The sequence below is a fragment of the Suncus etruscus genome, chromosome X (genome assembly GCF_024139225.1).
Source record: "Suncus etruscus isolate mSunEtr1 chromosome X, mSunEtr1.pri.cur, whole genome shotgun sequence".
Taxonomy (NCBI): Eukaryota; Metazoa; Chordata; class Mammalia; order Eulipotyphla; family Soricidae; genus Suncus; species Suncus etruscus.
This window is the reverse complement of record NC_064868.1, coordinates 83,707,534-83,730,040: the sequence shown is the minus strand read 5'-3', so window position 1 is coordinate 83,730,040 and position 22,507 is coordinate 83,707,534.

Here is a 22,507-nt window from a genome sequence, read left to right as displayed (position 1 = left end):
CTAGAGAAGTTCCTTTTAAGAATAAAATAATAGTTTAGCTGTGAAAGTTAATCCATGTAATTCAACACAGTAGCAAAATAATTCAGATAAATACTGTAGCCATAATTGAAAAAAAAATTGGTAACATCAAAACTTAGCTTCAAAAACTCAGCATACATAAGAAGAAGTAATTTTCTTTTTTTAATATATTTTTATTTAGACATCTTGATTGCATACATTATTGTGTTGTTTGGATTTCAGTCAGGAAAAGAACACCACCCATCACCAGTGCAACATTCCCATCGCCAATGTCCCAAGTCTCCATGCTCCACACCCAACCCCCACCTGTACTCTAGACAGGCTTTCTATTTCCTTCATACATTTTCATTATTAGGATAGTTCGAAATATAGTTATTTCTCTAATTAAATTCATCCCTGTTTGTGGTGAGCTTCATGAGGTGAGGTCTAACTTCCAGCCCTTCTTTCTTTTGTGTCTGAAAATTATTATTGCAAGAATGTCTTTCATTTTTCTTAAAGCCCATAGATGAGTGAGACTATTCTGCGTCTATCTCTCTCCCTCTGACTTATTTCACTCAGCATGATAGATTCCATGTACATCCATGTATAGAAAAATTTCATGACTTCATCTCTCCTAACAGCTGCATAATATTCCATTGTGTATATGTACCACAGTTTCTTTAGCCATTCGTCTGTTGAAGGGCATCTTGGTTGTTTCCAGAGTCTTGCTATGGTAAATAGTGCTGCAATGAATATAGGTGTAAGAAGGTATTTTTGTATTGTATTTTTGTGTTCCTAGGGTATATACCTAGGAGTGGTATAGTTGGATCATATGGGAGCTCGATTTCCAGTTTTTGGAGGAATCTCCATATCGCTTTCCATAAAGGTTTTATAAAGGCATTCCCACCAACAGTGGATAAGAGCTCCTTTCTCTCCACATCCCTGCCAACACTGCTTGTTCTCATTCTTTGTGATGTGTGCCAATCTCTTTGGTGTGAGGTGGTACCTCATAGTTATTTTGATTTGCATCTCCCTGATGATTAGTGATGTGGAACATTTTTTCATGTGTCTCTTGGCCATTTGTATTTCTTCTTTGTCAAAGTGTCTGTCCATTTCATCTCCCCATATTTTGATGGGATTAGATGTTTTTTCTTGTAAAGTTCTGTCAGTGCCTTGTATATTTTGGAGATTAGCCCCTTATCTGATGGGTATTGGGTGAATAGTTTCTCCCATTCAGTGGGTGGCTCTTGTATCCTGGGTGCTATTTCTTTTGATGAGCAGAAGCTTCTCAGCTTAATATATTCCCATCTGTTAATCTCTGCTTTTACTTGTTTGGAGAGTGTAGTTTCCTCCTTGAAGATGCCTGTAGTCTCAATGTCCTAGAGTGTTTTGCCTATGTGTTGTTCTATATATCTTATGATTTTTGGGTTTGATATCGAGGTCTTTAATCCATTTGGATTTTACCTTCTTACATGAGAGTAACTGGGGTTCTAAGTTCAATTTTTTGCAAGTGGCTAGCCAGTTATGCCAACACCACTTGTTGAAGAGGCTTTCTTTGCTCCATTTAGGATTTCTTGCTCCTTTATCAAAAATTAGATTATTCTATGTCTGGGGAACATTCTCTGAGTATTCAAGCCTATTCCACTGATCTGCGGGCCTGTCATTATTCCAATACCATGCTGTTTTGATAACTATCGCTTTGTAGTAAAGTTTAAAGTTGGGGAAAGTAATTCCTCTCATATTCTTTTTCCCAATGATTGCTTTAGCTATTCTAGGGTGTTTATTGTTCCAAAAGAATTTCAAAAGTGCCTGATCCACTTCTTTGAATAATGTCATGTGTGTCTTTAGAGGGATTGCATTAAATTGTACAATGCTTTGGGGAGTATTGCCATTTTAATGATGCTAATCCTGCCAATCCATGAGCACGGTATGTGTTTCCATTTCCGCATGTCCTCTCTTATTTCTTGGAGCAGAGTTTTATAATTTTCTTTGTATAGGTCCTTCACATTTTAGTGAAGTTGAGTCCAAGATATTTGAGTTTGTGTGGCACTATTTTGAATGTGGTTGTTTTATTAATGTTCATTTCTTCCTTATTCCTATTGATGTATAGAAAGGCCATTGATTTTTGTGTGTTAATTTTGTAGCCTGCCACCTTGCTATATGAGTCTATTTTTTCTAGAACCTTTTTATAGAGTCGTTAGGGTTTTCTAAGTAGTGTCATGTCATCTGCGAACAGCTAGAGCTTGACTTCTTCCTTTTTTATCTGGATTCCCTTGATATCTTTTTTGCCTAATTGCTATAGCAAGTACTTCCAGTGCTTGTTGAATATGAGTGGTGAGAGAGGACAGCCTTGTCTTGTGCCAGAATTTAGAGGGAAAAGAAGATGTAAATTTTCTAGAGCTGATAAACTTCTATATAGTATAAAAATGTAAACATTTTGAAAGAAAAATACCATACTTAATGAATACTGTTCAATTTTGATTCAACTGAAGTTCTATGACTAAATAACAGGTCAATAACGGAGAAAGAAAATTATTTTAGTGATTAGCCTTTCTATTTAGTAACAATTAAAAACAAGAATAAATATCACTTAGTTCATGGACAAAATATGATTTTCTGTGTTGAAAATACAAAATGTTATACTCAACAATAAGCCCTGTGAAATTTCAATGTATGTAATGTGTAAAAATATTTTTCCTTTTTCTTAGAATTAATACTTAAATACTATCTGTAATTGCATCCCAAACTAAACCATTTAGGGATAAATATGACAAAAGATATATGAAGCTTCTATATGCAAACTATTAAACATTAAAATATATAATATATAGTTTATCCTTTGATAAAAGGCATGTTTCTTGTCCCCCTTTCTTTGTAATGTTGAGAAAAATGCAATAATGTTTGGACAAAGTTAGCATGTTTTTACTATATCTGTGTGGGTTTTCTCTGACTTATCTTTTTACCTTCCATATCCCAAAGATATAGCGTATGGCTCTTTGGTGGATCTCAAGTGACCCTGTGGGGTGTGTAGATGTGTGTGTGCATTGTCTCTTACGATGGAATGGGGATTACAGCACTGTTCCCTGAGCTACCAAAAAGGCTCTTGGTCATGTATGACCCTGAAGTATAATTAGTGGGTAAGGAAAAAGAATGAATGCTAAATACATTGCTCAAAGTCAAGCATTCTTTATACCTTTATTTAGAATTTGGTGATATTTTTGTGACCAGAAATTTCCCATATGAACATCTCACATATATATGTATATGTATATGCAAATGTATGCAAATTAGCAGAAAGCCAAGTGGGTACTGCACATTAGTTTGTTGAAAGCTACATGTTTCTAAGAACCAATTGAAGTTACTTAGTGAAAATTACTACATCTTGAACATTGATTAGAAACTAGTTATTCGTTTGTTTTTATTTTGCTGTTACTACTATGACTAGAGGCCATACCTTAGTTGTGTTCTTCACACACTTTAGTTTCTGGACTCCCTAGAGGCCACCCAGTTAAATTGGGTTCAAGTATATACTTTCAGTCATACTCAACAATTCTCAGGACTTTCTCCTAGCTCTGTCCTCAAGGATCCCTTCCGCTGGTGTTCAGGGGAGTATATGTGGTGTCAGAGACTGAACCTAAATTAGCAGCATTGCAAGACAAGTGCCTTCCTTCTGTACAATATCTCTATACTTGTTCATGCAGTTTTGACTTATAGGGTTTGCAGAGAATCATATATTTGCTTGTAGTACTGATTCTCTTAATTGTGGTGCTTCTGTACTCTTAACTGCTGTGTGTTGAAAATGACATACTTTGCTACTTTGTTATGGTACCAGGCATTCTAAATGAAAGTGGTGTCTGGCTTGCATATGGAATGAAGGATGATGCTGATAATAGAACTTGTGGATCCATAGGTCTGTGTAGTAAGAACTCTACCAGTCAGCTCCTCTGAACCCCAAGGATAATTAGCTAAAGCTCTTCAGTTCTCCTCATCCTGATCTATGAATTAATTGCAATGTAATTAAATCTTCAACCTCTTCTAGCTGAGTGAAAAATAAAATTATAAACTTCTTAATTTGGGGTTCTTATGCTACTTGATATTAAGACAGTAATCATTTTAGTTGAAGCAATGGAAGTAGTTACATAATCAGGTAGAAAACCTACAAATCAAATTAGGATATATGCTTATGTTTATGGTCAAATCTTTTATGGCAAAGGTTCCACTACAATTTACTATATTCGGTTCTCTTCATATATATGCATACATATATATAATACATGCAATACATGTAATACATGATAAACATGTACTCTATCACTGAGCCATATCCCTGGCCCATAATGCAATAAAGTATGAAGAGAACATTTTTTTCAAATTGACCCCTCAAATTGACTCAAGAATAAGTAAATATCTGTAAAGACAAATTCATTTGAATTCATATGATGTTTAAACATTAAAATTAATTGTAAACATAATGGAGGTGAGAAATTTATTTATAAAAATACAGAAGAGAGGTGACCTTGGGACACTGACACAAAGCATATGATCGTTCAGACCACTGTAACAGTCAATAACACATCAGAGACCTATGTTACAGGGCCCAATCATCAAACATGTTTTCATTTTTGCAAATTACTACTTCCTTTTTATTTTCTTCTTTCTCTCTTTCCTTCTCTTTTCCCCTCTACTTCTTTCCCTCTATCCTTTACTCTTCTTTAGTTCAATCTATATTTAATAATGTCGTCACTATCAGTTGCTCCTTAGGAAACATACCTCTATACTTAAGATGCAGCAAACGGTACTATTTAGGGTAGTCACATCTTATAGTCCTCATTATCACACTGCTTACTTAGTTCTCTAGATACAAAATCTGTATTTGTCCTAAAAAGCTCCAGCCTCTATGTAACCCTGAAATCCTTATTTAGCAAAGCCCACCCCCGTCAGAGCCTTGAAAATGAAAAATCCTCCAATACCAATGCACCAGGCCAACCTTTTTAAATTATTTTTACAGTATTTACTTATTATTCTTTTCTTTCTTATCTTTTTCCCCTCCTTTCTCTCCTAATCCGTATCTCGGCCAATTATTTATCTTTTCTTAACTCAATTATTTCATAAGAGCTCAGACCCAGCCTATGAGGGTCAGACCTCCAACAACAACAACATAGGAATAGAATAGATCACTAATGTTTGTCTTTACCTGGCCTTGAGTTTGTAGACAGTGGACTCCTCTCTGATTGCCAAATCTAAAATGTAAACAATCCATGCCCAAAGTGTATATAGCCCCTTTTATATATTATCCCTTCTCCTCCCTTCATAAAGCCTTCTATCCTCTCACCCCTGAATCCTGATCCATTATTCTTCCTTATTTAACTTTCTTTACCCTCAGTTCTTTTTTTGTGTGTATGACCATTTTCTTTCTCTTTTTTTTTCACAGCATTATTTATGGTACATAGTGACAACGAATGAGGGGCACTTCCACCCCAGTGCTGTCCTCCCTCCACCCCTTTTTCCAGCATGCATCTCATATCTCCCTCCCTTTCCCCCCAGAATACTAGTGCAACTGGTCTCCACTTTATAGCTTGTAGATTGTCTATTCTGTTGTTGTTTGCGATTAAAAGGATAAGAAGAAAAAAGAAAGAAAAAAAGAAAAAAAAAGGAAGAGAGAAAAAAATTGGCCGCAACTACCCAAAAAAGAAAAAGAAGGGGGAAAATGCACCCAGATAATGAGAAAAGAAAAAGAATCACCAAATAATAACAACAGGAGTGAAAAGGGAAGAGAAAAGTGGAGGAAAGAAGGAAAATGAAGTAAAAAACTAACAAATCAAAACAAAACAAGAAAAAGAAGGGGTGCTGCAGTGGTAGGGTTTGGCATTCCCTCCACTTTTTTTTTTTGTATAGGCACAGTAAGCATTGGGGGAGAATGGGAATTCCCGTAGCCTAGAATAGTCAGGGCTTCTCCATCCCTGAAGCATCCCATCATGGAATCAATCCCTGACTCCATGGGTGTTCATTACCTCATCCCAAGGGCTTTGTATGTGGTGCCAGGAAACTTTCCTCTCAGTTATGGGTGAGACAATGAGGCCACTGTATCCAGCGGTCTTGGCATTTGTACAGGTCCTAGGACAGGGTCTAGGTTAGAGTTTTTACAGTTCTAAAGGTTCTATTCCACCATTGTTGTGTACAGTATTCTGTATCATATGCTTCCTGTTTTCATTCAGTCCCCAAGCCTGTTTTCATTCAGTCCCCAAGTTTGGGATATTATGGATCTAAGGGTTCTGCTCAATCTCTGTTGCCCAAGTTGGGCCTCTGCAATAAGAAATTCTTTTTTTTTTAATAAGAGTTCTTGTCTACAGTCTAGGGCAGGGTTTTCCTTATCGGTCCCAAGAATAGTTCTGCCCAGTCGCAGCTGTCAAAGTCAGTTTTCTGTACATGGTGCTCTTATTTTTCGCTGTTCAAAAGACAGTACATCTGGTTTCCATCCAGTGTTAGGTGAGGTGATAAGACAAATTGGTCTTGGGTCAAGTTGTCATTTCCTCGTCATATTGTAACTGGTACAAGTTAGTGCCAGAGCTGTGCTATAATTCTCCCAATGGAATTGATTCCTGGAGTTGTTGCCCAGAGCTGTATCAGTTCTACACTTGGGATCTGGGGTTTGGAGTTGAACTGACACTGTCCAATCTCTTGGAGACTGGGTTGTATCCACATGACACATGTCCAGGATGGGAGGCACCCTATTGTTTTAAAAAGTGTGCGGTCTTATCCCTAGAAGAAAAGATGTTATTTCTGTGTCTATGGTTTCCCCTTATTTACTGTGCCCATACAAAAACATATGGTTTCATATTGGATTGCTGGTGCTATTCTGGGTAAGGATGACTCGTTATACTCACAATTTTTGTGGTTCGTTTTTGATCTGCCATTTTATCCCAGGCAAGCTTTAGTAAAAAGCAGCACCAAAAAATGGTAAGGATAACAAAAATATGTATACATTAAAATAGAACAGATACCCTCAGTTCTTAAACCATTAAGTACAGAGACCAAACTCCTACCCCAATAAACCACCACCGAGCTGCCAAAGCGAAAGAACACCCTCTCAGCCCTACATTTCATGCCTCGGCAAGAAACTAAAATCAGCACTCCTACTGACTCAATCTTTGTGGCCCTTCTTCTCATCCTCCCAAATGTGGACTGCTGCATGCTACCAATTCAGCTCCAGAAGGACACCCTGATCCCTTATGGCTGCAAATCACTTCTCAAACTCAACAAGACCATGATATTTGATGAAAATGTGCCATGGACACCACTCCCCACAAGAATATCTCAAAAGACTTAACAGGGAAGCCTATATTTCCTTTATATGTTTAATACCTCTATAAAAATACATCCTAGTCTGTATATTCCCAAATTTAAGATAGCCCCTTAAACAACTACTTTTCTTTAATTCCTTTTTTAAATTTATTTTAGTATATATTCATATATACAAATATATTTTAGTATATATTCATAGATTTTTTTCTCTTTAACTTCACCTGTTTTGGCTCTGCTTGGTATGAAAACATACAAGAGAAAAATCTTGCCTGGGATGAAAGCTCAAGTCAAAACCAGGGCAAAAGATTATGTAGCCTGACATTCTTACACCGAAAGCACCAGCAATATAATATGGCACCATTCCTTTTTGCAAAGGCATACAAAAAGTGGGGGAAATTTAAGTATAGAAACAAGTTCTTATCTACTAGAGATAAGAACCCATACATTTTATAATACAAGGACACCTCCCACCCTGAACATGTGTCATGTGGACCCAACTTAGACTCCATGTGACCTGGCAGCAACTGTCCAATCCTGAGACCTAGATCTCAGACATAGAACTGACACAGTTTCCCACAACAGCACAGGACCCAAAATTTCTCTAGGAAATTTCTAATACCTCTTTAGCACCAACTTGCGCCAGTTTTGATATGATATCCTGACCAAAACAAAAAAAGAAACAGCAATGTCTTCATCTAAGAGCAGACCTTAGATGAAATCAGAAGACACATCCCCTTTTACCTATTGTCCATAGTGACAATGAATCAGGGGCATTCCACCACCAGTGATGTCCTCCCTCCACCCGTTACCAGCATGCATCCCATTTATCCCTCCTTTATCCCCCAGAATACTAGTGTAACTGGTCCCCACTTGTACAGTTTGCTTTGGATTAGGTGTAGATTCTGTTGTCGTTGACTTTGTGTGTGTTGTTTAGGTTTGATCATTTTTTATTTCCACTAAATGTTCCTGCAAGTGTCTTGACCTGGTACCATCCATTCCCCCCCTCAATTTATGAGGCTGAACAAGATAATTTAAGCAGTGTAGTTCTGTTGGAGATATAGAAAAAAGAAAAGACAAAAGAAGAAAAAACCAAGTAGGTGGAGTCCTTCTAGGTGTTATAATTAGATGATTGAAGGGAAAAAAGAAGAAAAAGGTAGCAAAGCAAGAAAAATAACAAAAACAATGAAGCAATAACAAGAAAAACACAAAAAATAAAAACAAAAAACAAAACAAACAAAAAAACACAAAGCCAGCAACTATGAAAAAGACAAAAAAAAGTTAAAAAACTTCAGCCAGAAATTACATAAAAAGGTTTATGCTTCTTCTTGCAAATGTATAGTAAGTATTGGAGAAGTTAGAAAGGGAATTCCCTTGGCCTAAGAGATTTCAGGTTTCTTCATTCTTGAAGCATATTGTCATGAGAACCACTACAGGCTTCATACTCACTCTTTTTTCATTCCCCAAGGTCTTTTTATGGTGCCAGGCATCATTCCAACTACTGAAGACTGACACTGACAGCTAAGACTGGGCAGTATGTACACTGGGACCAATAAAATAGACCCTAGCCTAGGACTTGTAAAAAAAAAATCCAAGACCTCCAATCCCAGAGGTCTGACTGTAACAACTGCAATGGAATAGAACTTCTGGAATCATAATTTAAAAACTCTATTCCAGACTTTGTCCTAGGATCTGTGCAAAAACCGAGACCACCAATTATAATAGACTGATTACAACAACACTGATGGAACAGAACTTCTAGAACTATAAAGAAAAGCTTTGTCCTATTACCTGTGTATATACCAAGATATTGAGTTAGAGGTGCCTGATTGTATCATCCACAACTGAGTGGAATGATGCCTGGCACCATAAAAAGACCTTGGGGAATGAAAAAAGAGTGAGTATGAAGCCTGTAGTGATTCTCATGACAATATGCTTCAAGAACGAAGAAACCTGAAATCTCTTAGGCCAAGGGAATTCCCTTTCTAACTTTTCCAATACTTACTATGCATTTTCAAGAAGAAGAAGCATAAACCTTTTGATGTAATTGGTGGCTGAAGTTTTTTAACTGTGTGTTTTTTGGTTTTTTTTTGTCTTTTTCATAGTTGCTGGCTTTGGTTTTTTGTTTGTTCTTTTTTGTTTGTTTTGTTTTTTGTTTTTATTTTTTGTGTTTTTCTTGTTATTGCTTGATTGTTTTTGTTATTTTTCTTGCTTTGATACCTTTTTCTTCTTTTTTCCTTTCCATCATCTAAATTAATATTTATAACACCTAGAAGGACTCCACCTAGTTGTTTTTATTCTACTTTTTTCTTTTCTTTTTTTATATCTCCAACAGAACTACATTGCTTGAATTATCTTGTTCAGCCTCATGAATTGAGGGGGAAAATGGATGATACCAGGTCCAGACACTCGCAGGAATATTTAGTGGAAATAAAAAATGATCAGACCTGAACAACACACACAAAGTCAACGACAACAAAATCTACACCTAATCCAAAGCAAACTGTACAAGTGGGGACCAGATACACTAGTATTCTGGGGGATAAAGGAGGGATAAATGGGATGCATGTTGGTAACGGGTGGAGGGAGGACATCACTGGTGGTGGAATGCCCCTGATTCATTGTCACTATGGACCTTAAATATTACTGTGAAAGATTTGTAATTCACTTTGGTCACATTAAAAATAAATGAATGAATGAATGAATAAATAAATAAATAAATAAATAAATAAATAAATAAATAAATAAATAAATAAGTACCAAAAATACAGAAGAAAATTTTAGGGGAACATCTGCACTTTAGACATAAAGACATGATATATCTTATATACATTCAAGTTACATCTTAGAGTTTTGAAAGTGATAACCAATTAAAAAAGAAAACATCATTACTGGGCATAAATTTAAAACTAAAATTAATCAAGAAATTGGGAATTGATGCAGACCATTAGTGTAGTGGGTAGGGTGTTTGCCTTGCATGTAGCTGACACTGGTTCAATTCCTGGCACCATATATGGTTCCCCCAAGCCTACCATAAATGATCCTTGAGTGCAAAGTCGAAGTAAGTCTTGAACACCACCACATGTGGTCTCAAAACAAGCAAAAAAAAAAGAAAGAAAAATAAAATTTGGAGTATCAGAATAGTATAGCTCAGTGATAGAATTGTTTAGTCCCTGGCACTGATCCACATGCCAAGTGTGACTAACAAAATGTGTAACCTTCCATTCTCTGTAAGCACAAGTGTGTGCAAACATCATAACCAAAGTCTATAACCTTCAATGTGTATGAGCATTGTGACCAAGTGTAGTGATCCCACAACAAAGTGTGCGATTCTGGTCATTGTAGACACTAACAACTATTATGACAATATTAATGAGTGAGAGAAGTAGAATGCCTGTCTCGAATATAGTCAGGGGGTGGGGAAGGCAGGGAGCAGGGGAGGAAGGAAATGGGCAGCATTGGTGGTGGAAATGTAGCACTTATGCAGGGAGGTATTTTATTTATGACTGAAACCCAACTACAATCATGTTTATAATCATGATGCTTACATAAAGATATTATTTAAATAATTTATTTTTTAAAATCTAGTATATGAGAGATAGTTCAAGAGCTAAGGTGGTTCCCTTGTATTGTGCTGCTCCTGCCTGTCTCAGTCCCTGGCACTGAAGAGGATCTTCTGATCACCAGTTGGAGTGATACTTGAGCACAGAGCAGGTGTAAACACTGAGTGTCACTGAATGTGGCCTAAATATCATCTCCAGGTTCCCTCCCCCAACTTAAATGACATTCAGTGATTAAGGTGAAATAACATCAATATATGCCCTATGAAAATATTTGTGTCAATGGGGCTGGGTAGGCAGGTCACATGCAAGTTTGCATTCTTGAGCCCTAAGTTTATTCTGTGTTACCACAAGTTCCCAAGTACTGAGAGGTAAAGCATAAAACACACAAAATTTCAAACCTTTAAAAGATTAAAGGTCTTATGATATTCATAGACTCATCCAAATGTTTACAAGATACACAAAAATATCTAAATAAATCAGAGAGAATATAACATGAAATTATGTGAAAGAAGTGAAGAGGCAACACAATGACAATCTATGAACCAAATAATGCAATGAATTTTGCACCTCTGATACTTCAATTTTGGTTTTGTGAGACTCATTCCAAACTTTTTACCTCCAGAAATCTAAAATAAGATCTCTGAGTTAATACAATAAATTTCTCTTAGGATTTGTCGAGGACTTGATAAATCATACTTAATTTTGTCAAATCTCAATGAGAAAAAAATATATCAATTTTTATTTCTTTGAGCATAAGTATGTCGGTATTATATTCACATTTATAAATGCTTCATTTATCTGGGATTTGTTTGTATTTGTAATATAAATTAAACTAACAAATTTTGTGTGAACAATTTATACATGAGGCATTAAATATTTGTATAAATATTAATTCCTTAATTATTTTGTCATACATTTGGCTGCTTTGATGCTGGCCAGTGATAAGCTATCACTGCAATAGAAACATAGCACATGGCATTGGATATATTGCATTTTAGAAGACATTATTATAGTCAATGTTCTCTATTCTTTTTGTAATAAATTACCACAAAATTTGTGACTTATAACAATGCAAACTTATTATTTCACAATTCTGGATGTTAACCATTCAAAGTGAATTCTGCACTAACAGTCATGAAAACCACCCTTTACTCTGTATTTCTTTGTAGGTACTACTGAAGTTTGTGTCTCATCCTCTTTTCTACTTGCCAGAAAATCCACTAATTTCAGCCGTCTAGGTCACTTTTTATCATTGCTGTATATTCCTTTCTACCATTTCACTAATTATTTGTGTTTTGCCTTCCCTTTTGATTAAAATTTTCCCAAACTTATTGGGCCTAGCACTCTTTAATGTATCTCAGCTCTCTCTTGAAAATATACATACTTTGTGTTTTTTTTTGAAGCAAGGTTTTATTGAGCAAAACTTACTTAGAAAAGTGTCAAAAGAGAGAAAACAAAGAAAAAATATATGCAACAGTACATGACTTTCTCTAAAGTGGGAAATCAAAGCAAAGAGACATAAAGGAAAACAAAGGAGATAAATGTTCAAGGAAAATAAAAGATCCTCTTCAGTGCCAGGGACTGAGTGATTCAGGATCGGCACAAAGCAAGGGAACCACCTTAGCTCTTGAACTATCGCTCAGATACTAGATTTTTAAAAATAAATTATTTTTAATAATATCTTTATTAGCTGGAAGAATAAGGACTTATTTTTCTTTTCTTTCTTTTTGTTTTGTTTTTGTCTATACCTGGAAGTTAGTCCCAGTTGCGTTCATGGGACCAAGTGGTGCTGGGAATCAAGCCTGGTCCTTTCTCATACAAAACATGTGCTCCAGCCTTAAAATGTACCCTAATTAAATGAAGCTACAGAAAGTGCCACCAAGTTGTACAAAAAGCTAACTAGTGCCTCAACCCACCATTTCAGCACCTACTAAGGAAATTATTGCATCCGTAAGGCAATACTGAATTAGGCCATCTCAGATAATTTACAATATTCTCACCATCCCAGCAATTTACCTTAGCTCGTTTTGGGGATGATATTTCTGCCTACCATATACCATATAGCCATTGTTTTTTTTGTTGGTTTTTTGTTTTTTGTTTTTGTTTTTTGGGTCAAACCCAGCATCACTCAGCAGTTACTCCTGGCTCAGAAATCTCTCCTGGCGAGCTCGGGGGACGATATGAAATGCCGGAATTCTAACCACCATCTTTCTGCATGCAAAGCAAACACCTTACCTCCATGCTATCTCTTTGCTCCCCCCCATATAGCCATTGTTATATATTTGTCTATTATCTTTTAGAGTGAAATGATAAGGACTGAATGATGTATGGAAGGAAATGATGATAGGACTAACCCCTCATGGAACTTTTATTATTTGTGATTTTAAAGTCAATCCCAAACAAATATTCATATCCCAATACTCATGTGCCATGGTGATTACTGGGCTTTAAAGTAATAAATAATTATATCTGGTATTTCTTTATCTTTTGCTCTTTCAGCTTTATAATTTATTTATGTGCTTATTGTACAACTTCAGTTCCAATAACTTTATTGCCATGAAGCAATGTCTATATAATTTATTATATATATAATATAATTTTCTTACCTATTTTTATTCCATCTTACACTGGAAGTGAATGGTTGTAGAATCATGTTCTAAGTTCAGTGAGTAGTAACTTGCTTTTGATAACAGATAATTTTCTCTATTTGCAATCTATTTAAGGAAACAGCTACACTGGCATATATATATATATATATATGACTTGAATTCATTAAAATTGAAGCTATATTTAGGAAGCAAAACTCTGATCAAAGAAAAATGCAATATAGTTGGAACTAGACAAGTGTCCACAGGTCATAAATAATTTATTTATTGGCTTGTTATTTGGGGATGTGTGGAGGGATTTATATGCAGTGCTCAGAGAACAGCAGGACTACCCACATCCAGGAAGTACATAGTTGCTCAGGCCCTGCAGTCAGGGGACTTTAGGTTTATACCTTACATTGCTGGCTGGGGCAGAGAGGAGTCACATGGGGCATCAGAGATCAAACCAAGATCCTGAACATTAAAGCATAAGTTCATTCCTGACCCCTGCACTATTCTAAGGCTATAGACTTGGAATATTTGAGAAAGTTTCTCTATGGAAATGTGAGTACCTGAAGTGGAATGCTTGCTTTTCTGTAACCCCATGATAGTACTTAATCATTTTATTCCCTGTGCATTGCTGTCAAGTAAGTGAAATTATTTGGGATTGGGGAGTAGTTGCCCATGTGCTGATAAATCCATTGCATGCCTGTAATGTGTCTCAGTACTGGCAAGTTTAGAAGTGCCCTAGAGGACCCATGGGCTGCACTCCTCAGCCAAGTCCTCAGTGTCCTGACTACCATCATTAGATGATTCTGCCTTTGCAGATTGATCTCCCCTACATTTGCCATTAGTATTGTTTACTACCCATTTCCTTTGAGCAGAATAATGTATTCCATTTCTTTTAGCTATATTCTGTTTGATCCATTTAGCCCTTTGAAGCCTGCCAGTAGCGTGCTATAGAAATGTGTTCCATGGGGATACACTTAGGGTGGTATTTTTTTACATTAAACTTTTAGGCATATTCATCTTTAACAAATGAGACTTTTTTGCTTTTCTCTCTTCTTTCTGTTTAACATGGATCAGTTCTCCTTCTTCATCTTTCTTATATTTATCTAGGTATATTTTTGTGCATTTATGGATGATTTTATTGTGTGGAGGCAAGCTCGAAAAGCATGTCTTTTATACTGATATTTTAAAGGCAAAATCAATTTAAAATATTCCCTTCAAAATATGTAAATTTAAAATCTGAATAAGAACAAAGTATGTATAGTGTCTCATAGTATTGTAATAGTATAATTTAGTTATTAAATACTACTGAAAGATTTGTAAGAGCAGTCTATAAATTTCAGTCTATTAAATATTTTACAGTCTCAGAAGTTATTTCTTTATTGACTGGAGTTTTAGTTTTTCTTAATTTCAACCATGCTATGTAAGCCTGGAGGAAAATATTCTACTCTTTTGCTAATTATAGCAACTTAATTAATTAATCTGAATTAACTAGATTGAATTTTCTTTAAAGTACCTAAAATAAAATGAATCAATAACTTTGTTAAGCTTTTATTGCTCAGGCAGGCATTCAGCCCAGACCCATGTTGGCCTTTTGCCCCAATTGTGGCAAGCATTTCTTCCAGCCTTCTGTTCCCCAGATAATTGGGCAAAAGTCTTTAAGGTGGCACATCCAGTAATTTTTGTGCCCAGTGGAGTACTTGTTGACAAGAGAGTATATCTGTAAAAGGTCTTATAATGGGATAATTTATTCTGCTGTAAGACTTTACTCAAATGGAACAAAATTGAACTGTTCAGCTCTCCTTGAAATCGAACCATGTTCTGGGGCTGTAAAACAGGCTCTTGTTTAAGAGAGTAGCACACATCATAATAGCAGGAGTGATGCAAAGACTGTAGGGTTTGTTTGCTGCCATTGTGTCTTTTGAAGACAGGTATTAACTCATATCCTCCAAAAACTATTTATCTATAAAGACAACCAGGGTAGAGTCATCTGTTTGATGTTTTCCTAATCTCACCAAAGCTTCTTGATGTACCTAAAGGCATAACATCATTTTCTTAGCATCTTGGCCAACTCTCATCTGTTGATGTAATTAATTATATTATGCAAAAGAAAACTAATAATGATGACTATTTTAATTATAAAGAATGTTATCTAGCAAAGTTATTAAACATATCTGTATGCATAGCTAACTTGTCTATAGCACTGAAACCCTACTAGGTGTCAAGAATTTTGGCTGCTTTGTGATAAATTAGAATAAAAAGGACAAAAACAGCATGAACTCACTGATCTGTGGTATATAAAATAATTGTATGAGGGAATTCAAGGTATTAAAGGAGGATCTAGATTATCCTTGATACAAGAATATAGGAAAGGTAATGATATGGAAAAGAAGATATCAAGAGGTGAATTAAGAAGAAGAGGGTGGGAAGTAGTACAAATTGGACAATTACAAATAGATTTAGGTAAGATTACATATGATCTTTGGGAAAATGGAGAAAGTAGAACAATGAGAAAACTTTTCCCAATTAATGAAAATTAGGACAAATTCCTAATATTGAGAATGTATGAGGGAAATAGAGAGCCTGTTTAGAGTACAGGCGGGGGTCGGGTGGGGAGGAGGGAGATTTGAGACATTGGTGATGGGAATGTTGCACTGGTGATGGGTGGTGTTCTTTATATGACTGAAACCCAAACACAATCATGTATGTAATCAAGGTGTTCAAATAAAAAAAATGAAAAAAGAAAATTAGGACAAATTAATATCTACATGCAGAAAATGAACATAAATTAGAACTTAACACTTTCACAAAATTAAATCAGCATGGAACACAAACTTAAATGTAAACTGCAAAAAATATAAAATTTCTAAATAAAATATAAAAGAAAACCTAGATGATGATGAAAACCTTATAGATAAAACACCAGAGGCACAATCCATGATAGATTTTTTTTCATTAAAATTATAAGCATATACTCTATAAAAGATGGTATCACTGGGATAGAATAAACAGTTAAGGTCTGGATAAAATATTGCAAAGGAAATATCTGAAAAGTGATGGCTGTCTAAATTAACCAATAAATTCTTAACAATAAAACATTTAGTTTAATTTAAAAATAGGGCAAGAACCTTAGTAGACATCTAGTCAAAAATATATACAATGGCGAATAATCACATGAAAAAATAATCCACAACATTTGTTATCTGGAGAATGAAAGTGAGATATGGGTATAAAATAGTATAATGTTCAAAATTTATAAAACTGAGAAAAAGCAATACTTTTGAGGAAATAGAACAAAGAAACTCATATCACAGGACAGAATGCAACATGAAGCATTCACATTAGAAGACTGCTTATACTTAACACCCAGAAACTTTCTTAAATTTTAGTTTTCTCAACTTCAAAGAGTAAGCTTGTCTGCTCAAATTAGCTCTCAGCAATGCTATTTGGAACTCTGTATCTGTTCTTGATGGTCTGGGTTATCATTATGATCGAGTTCATTGCCTAAGGATTAGTGCAGCAGTGACCTTGGGAGCTATTGTTATGCTTCTTGAGTTTCTTGTGCTTGATTTTTATTGTGTTCCTCACCTTTGCCTGATCTACCTCTCTTTGCTGCAATCAAGGGTCTGCTTTTTCATTCCAAGGCATTTCTCTGCTATAAATTTGAGGAATAAGTAAACCTAGTTTGTTGGCTTTGTATTAAAAAAGAGAATACAAAGATACTGATTGTATTATGCGAAGGATAATGCAGACATAAAGGTCATGAATTGTAACTTAGTTTGAGTCTGCCATTAGGCCACTTGGGTAACTGTTTTTTTTCCTGTGTTCTAGCTGGTTGTTAGCTAAGGAGAAGCTACAGAAGTGACATTCTGTTAGGCTTGTGAAAGGCTGCACAAAATTATACAGTTGTCTTTCACTCCCCTTTTTTTGTTAAAGAGGGAAAATTAAAATATTCATTGAACCTAATCTTTAATTAGAGGGAATACTTAACGAGAGGGAGTGATAGTTTTCAATAATTACTTTGTGATACTTTCATATAAGTTTCTTCAATTCATATTTTCTTTCTGTATTTCATATTTTCTTTTAAAATTATTTAATTGAATCATGCTGAGATACACAGTTACAAAGTTGTTTATGATTGGGTTTTAGTCATACAATGTCTAACACACTTCACCTGTGCACATTTCGTGCCACCAATGTCCATAGTTTCCCTCCTAACCTCCCCTGCCTGCATGTGGGGTATATTTTTCTTCTCTTTATCTCTTATTCTCTCTCTTTATCTCTCTCTTTTCCCTAATTTTTTTGTCCTTTTAGACACTATGATTTTCAATAATGTTCCTGAATGGGTATCATACCTATCACTTTACCTCCCTTCAGTAACCAGTTCTTGTCCAGAGTGATCATTTTCAAATTTCATTGTCAAAGTGATCCCTTCTCTGCCCTAACTGCACTCCCCTGATATTTTGGCAAACTTCCTCTCATGGACTGATACTCCTGACCCTCATCTCTACTGACTCTGGATATTAATAGCTATTGTCTTTTCTTTTCTTCTTTTTTATGTCTTTGATTTGGGGGCACATCCATTGACACTCAGGGTTTACTCCTGTCTATGCACTCATAAATCACTCCTGGCTTGGGGAAACATATGGGACCCCAGGCTATCGAACTGCAGTCTGTCCTAGTCTAGCGCTTGCAAGGCAGACTCCTTACCTCTAGCGCCACTGCTCTGGAGCCAGTTATTATATTTTTATATACCACTAATGAGTGTGTTCTTTTAATATCTATCCCTCATCCTCTGAGTCAATTAACTAGCTCTGTGCTCTCCATAAACAGCCATGTACAAGCTAATTTTATTAGTTCATTTTCCCAACAGCTGGGTAATATTCCACTGTATAAATATACTATAGATTCTTTATCTACTCACTTGTTCTTGGGCACTTAGGTTGTTTCCAGGTTATGACTATTGTGAACAGTGCTACAATGAACTTAGGAGTGCTTATCTATTGATGGCAAGAGGGTATATTACTAAGAGTGGTATTTCAGGGTCATACAGAAGCTCAATTTTTGAGGAATATCCATATTGTTTCCCCCCCAAAAAATGGACCAATTGACATATCCACCAGCAATGAATAAAAAGTCCCTTACTCCCTACATCCATACCAGCACTGGTTGTTCTTGTTCTTTGTGATGTGTGCCAGTCTTTGTGGTATGAGATAATATATGATTGCTTTGATTTGCATCTGCCTGATGTTTAATGGTGTGGAACATCATAATGTGCATTTTAGCCATCTGAATTTCTTCTTTGAACAATTCTTCTGATCAATTTTATACCTATTTTAAGATAGGGTGATATTGGCACACTTTATGACTTTATGATGAACAAGAATGACCAGTTAAGAGAGGACAATTTATGCAGAATAAAAGGGATAACTATGTCAATGAAACCTGTAAATAGTAATTCTGGACAAAAACTGGGTGCTGAAAGAATATGAAAGAAAATGTATAATGCCCTTCAGAAACAATATTGCAAGCCACAATATCTAAAGGGGAATGGAGAGAAGAAGGAGAAGAAGAAGAAGAAGAAGAAGAAGAAGAAGAAGAAGAAGAAGAAGAAGAAGAAGAAGAACAACAACAACAACAACAACAACAACAACAACAACAACAAGAACAAGAACAAGAACAACAAGAACAAGAACAACAAGAACAAGAACAAGGACAAGAAGAACAAGGACAAGAACAAGAACAAGAAGAACAAGGACAAGAACAAGAAGAACAAGAACAAGAAGAACAAGAAGAAGAACAAGAACAGAACAACAACAAGAAGAAGAACAAGAACAAGAACAAGAGTAGGAGGAGAAGGAGGAGGAGGAGGAGTGGAGGAGAAGAAGAGAAAGAAAATGAAAAATATCTGCCCCAAAGATCAGGAGGCAAACTGGGAATGTTGGTGATAGGAAATGTGCACTGGTGAAGGGTGTTTTACATTGTATAAGTCAAACATAATCATAAACAATTTTGTAACTTTGAAAAAAATAACAATTGTATTGTGAATAACTTTGTCACCATGGTATTTAAATAAAGTAATTTAAAAATGTCTTTAATACATATTTTAACATGAAAAGTCTCTCTCAGAACAACAAAAAGAGAACTGCCAAAAATGATGTTAGGTAATTAGTAATTGGCTGACTTTGGATTACTTACCTCATCTTTTATGGAAAAATAGGGAACCTATTTTCTCATCTGAAAATTGTAGAGAACAAATTTTGTAGAGTTTTTGTAGTGCTAAGTATACTGCTGCTTATTAATTGTGTAAATCATTGGCACAGAGCCAGTTCATAATAAGTTGTTGGACATAACAGTGAAAATATGTCAGGAGAAAATGGTGGATGATAGAGGATACAGGGACATGTTCTCAATTATGATGTAACAACTAAGAAATTTGGAAGCAACCAAGCCAAATATATTGAATACGTTCTCTTTCCTACAGGCCTCTATTAATGAATAAAGTATTTGAATATAGACATATGTGCCTAGTTAACGTGGCAATGGTAAGATAATAATCAACTAAATAGGAAGAAATATTGAAATGTATGTGTTTGTGCAATTTACCAGATGAATCATATTGGGCTGCCATATTGCAGTTAACACAAGTGCAAGTCTCTGGGATTTGAACAGTGCCACGAGCTTCAAAATTCATCCAAGATTATGAGAATTGGCTTCCAGGAATGAGATTCAAACTTGTAAATAAGTGAAGGTTTATTGAGAGTCAGATAACTCTAATTGGATTTGGAGAGAAGGGTCTGGCAAAGCAGTGCGCATGGCCAATGACTCAAAGACCTTGCAAATAGAGTAATTGATACTTTCTTTCCCACAAAGATTGCTTACATTTCCTGATAGTTGCCTCTTTCTCCGACTTGGCCTGGGATGAATTATAAATACTCTCGTGAAATATGGCAAAGAACTCACTTTCGAAGAACAATGGATTTGAAGAGAGCAGAGTGATGGAGTTTGTAAGGTGGTTTAAGATGGAGTGTCTCCTGACAACTGAAAATAGAATGCTGAGAAATCCTCTTTCATGCATCTCTTTGTTTCTAAAATGAGATTTAAATGAGCCCATGTTCATTTCAACTGAGATCTGCAAATGTAGTCTTAATGATTTCAGTTATAATCAGTATGATATAATAAAGTGGAATTGGATACACATGACTTGTAGTTACGGAGCTGTGGTATTTAAACCATTGTTTCTCTTGGCATAATTATTATTGTCTAGGTTTGCAGGTGGCATTAGATAATACATGGATAACAACCCAAACTTCTGGAAGGAGTATTTTATGGATGATTTCCAAAAAATAAATCTACTTTTTTCTCCTTAATGCTGAACAAATGGACTGCTTAAATTCATAGATAAATCATTCCTGGATATATTATAAGATTGACACATCATTTGATTTTCAACTAAAGCTATTAGCTGAGGCTTTCTCCTCAAGCCCACATTCTCCTTTAAGCCTGTATCTCTTGCTTGTCTCTTAGTTTCTTTGACTCCTTCAGCTCTGGAGAAGATTGTGTTCTTTCTTAGAAAAATAATTTTCTTTATTTCTCATCACATCTTTGTAAATAAGTTTCAATAAAAACTATTTTGCAAAACCTAAAAAATAAAGGTAATAGCTGAATTATTATTTCCACTTGAATGCTGAGAAATTAAAGGCAAGGTATTTGCCTTGTTGCATTTTAATACTATTCTCCATCATTCTATTGACCTACTCATTCTCAAGGGATAAAGATGGTTTTATATTTACCATGTAGTATAACATAACCATATACTCAAAGAATAACCTCTGGGCCTCTGGGCCCCAAAACTTGATGAGAGTATTTCCAGTATTCCTTTCTTGTCCTCTGCTTAATGCATCATCTTATTTGGAAAAACAAAACAATACACGGCATTGCAACCTTCCTTCTATTAAAAGCCCTCTCCTCTCTTTTCATAGTCCACATATTCCCTTCTCTCTCGCTCTCCTCTATTTCTCTTTCTTTTTTCAATTCTCTTTCTTTTATCTCATCCTTTTCACATGCACAGAAGTGGCCTCTGAATCCAGAAGCTGAGGAATTACTCTTTCTTCACTGGAAGTGACCACAAGAAGTAAAATCAATGACACATTTTACATATATTGTCTGATTTTTTATTTGTTTGTTTTGGGGCCACACCCGGTGATGCTCAGGGGTTACTCCTGCCTATGCACTCAGAAATCGCCCCTGGCTTGGGGAACCATAAGAGACGCAGGGGAGCAAACCAAAGTCCGTCCTGGATCAACCACGTGCAAGGCAAATGGCATACCGCTGCTCTATTGCTCTGGCCCCTCTGCTTCTAATAAATATAATGCTTTCCTGTTAAATGCCTTGGTCAGATTTTTCAACATAGTATAATCTAATATTTTTTATTCTGAAGTCATCTCAATAAGAAAACTGAGATATATTTGAATATTCAAATCTTTAATTTTCTTAAATGCTTTCTTTAAACTATATATTATATATATATTTCCATCCTGTTCTAGCCATGCTTATCAACATAGATAAAAAATGTTCTAAATGTTCCATAATAATACTTTCACAGTTAATCAATAGACTTGAAGTTTGCTTTTAATCATGCAACTCTCACATGAAGAGATATATTAGTTTCCATGGTTATTTATTCATGTCATGTCATGTTAATTCTTTCAAGAAACTATACCTTTGTTGAAAGCTAATGATCATGGATCAAGATTATACATTATGGAGATTTATTTGTTTTGAGAAAAATTGGGTCTAACTGGAATATATAAAATTCTAAAAGTTTCAACAACAGGAGTTGAAATTGAGCTCCTCCTTAGTAATCTGCCATTTTTTAAAGTGAGAATGGGAAAATAAAGGAAAGAATCAATGTATTTGATGAGAAGTCAACTGAGATGATCCAGTTTAAGAAATAGAAAGAATAAAGAGGAATCTGACTTTTTTTTTCTGGATTGTATCTGTTTTATTTTCTCCTGTTATCTATTTGTTCCAGCTAGACTTGCAGCAAGATGA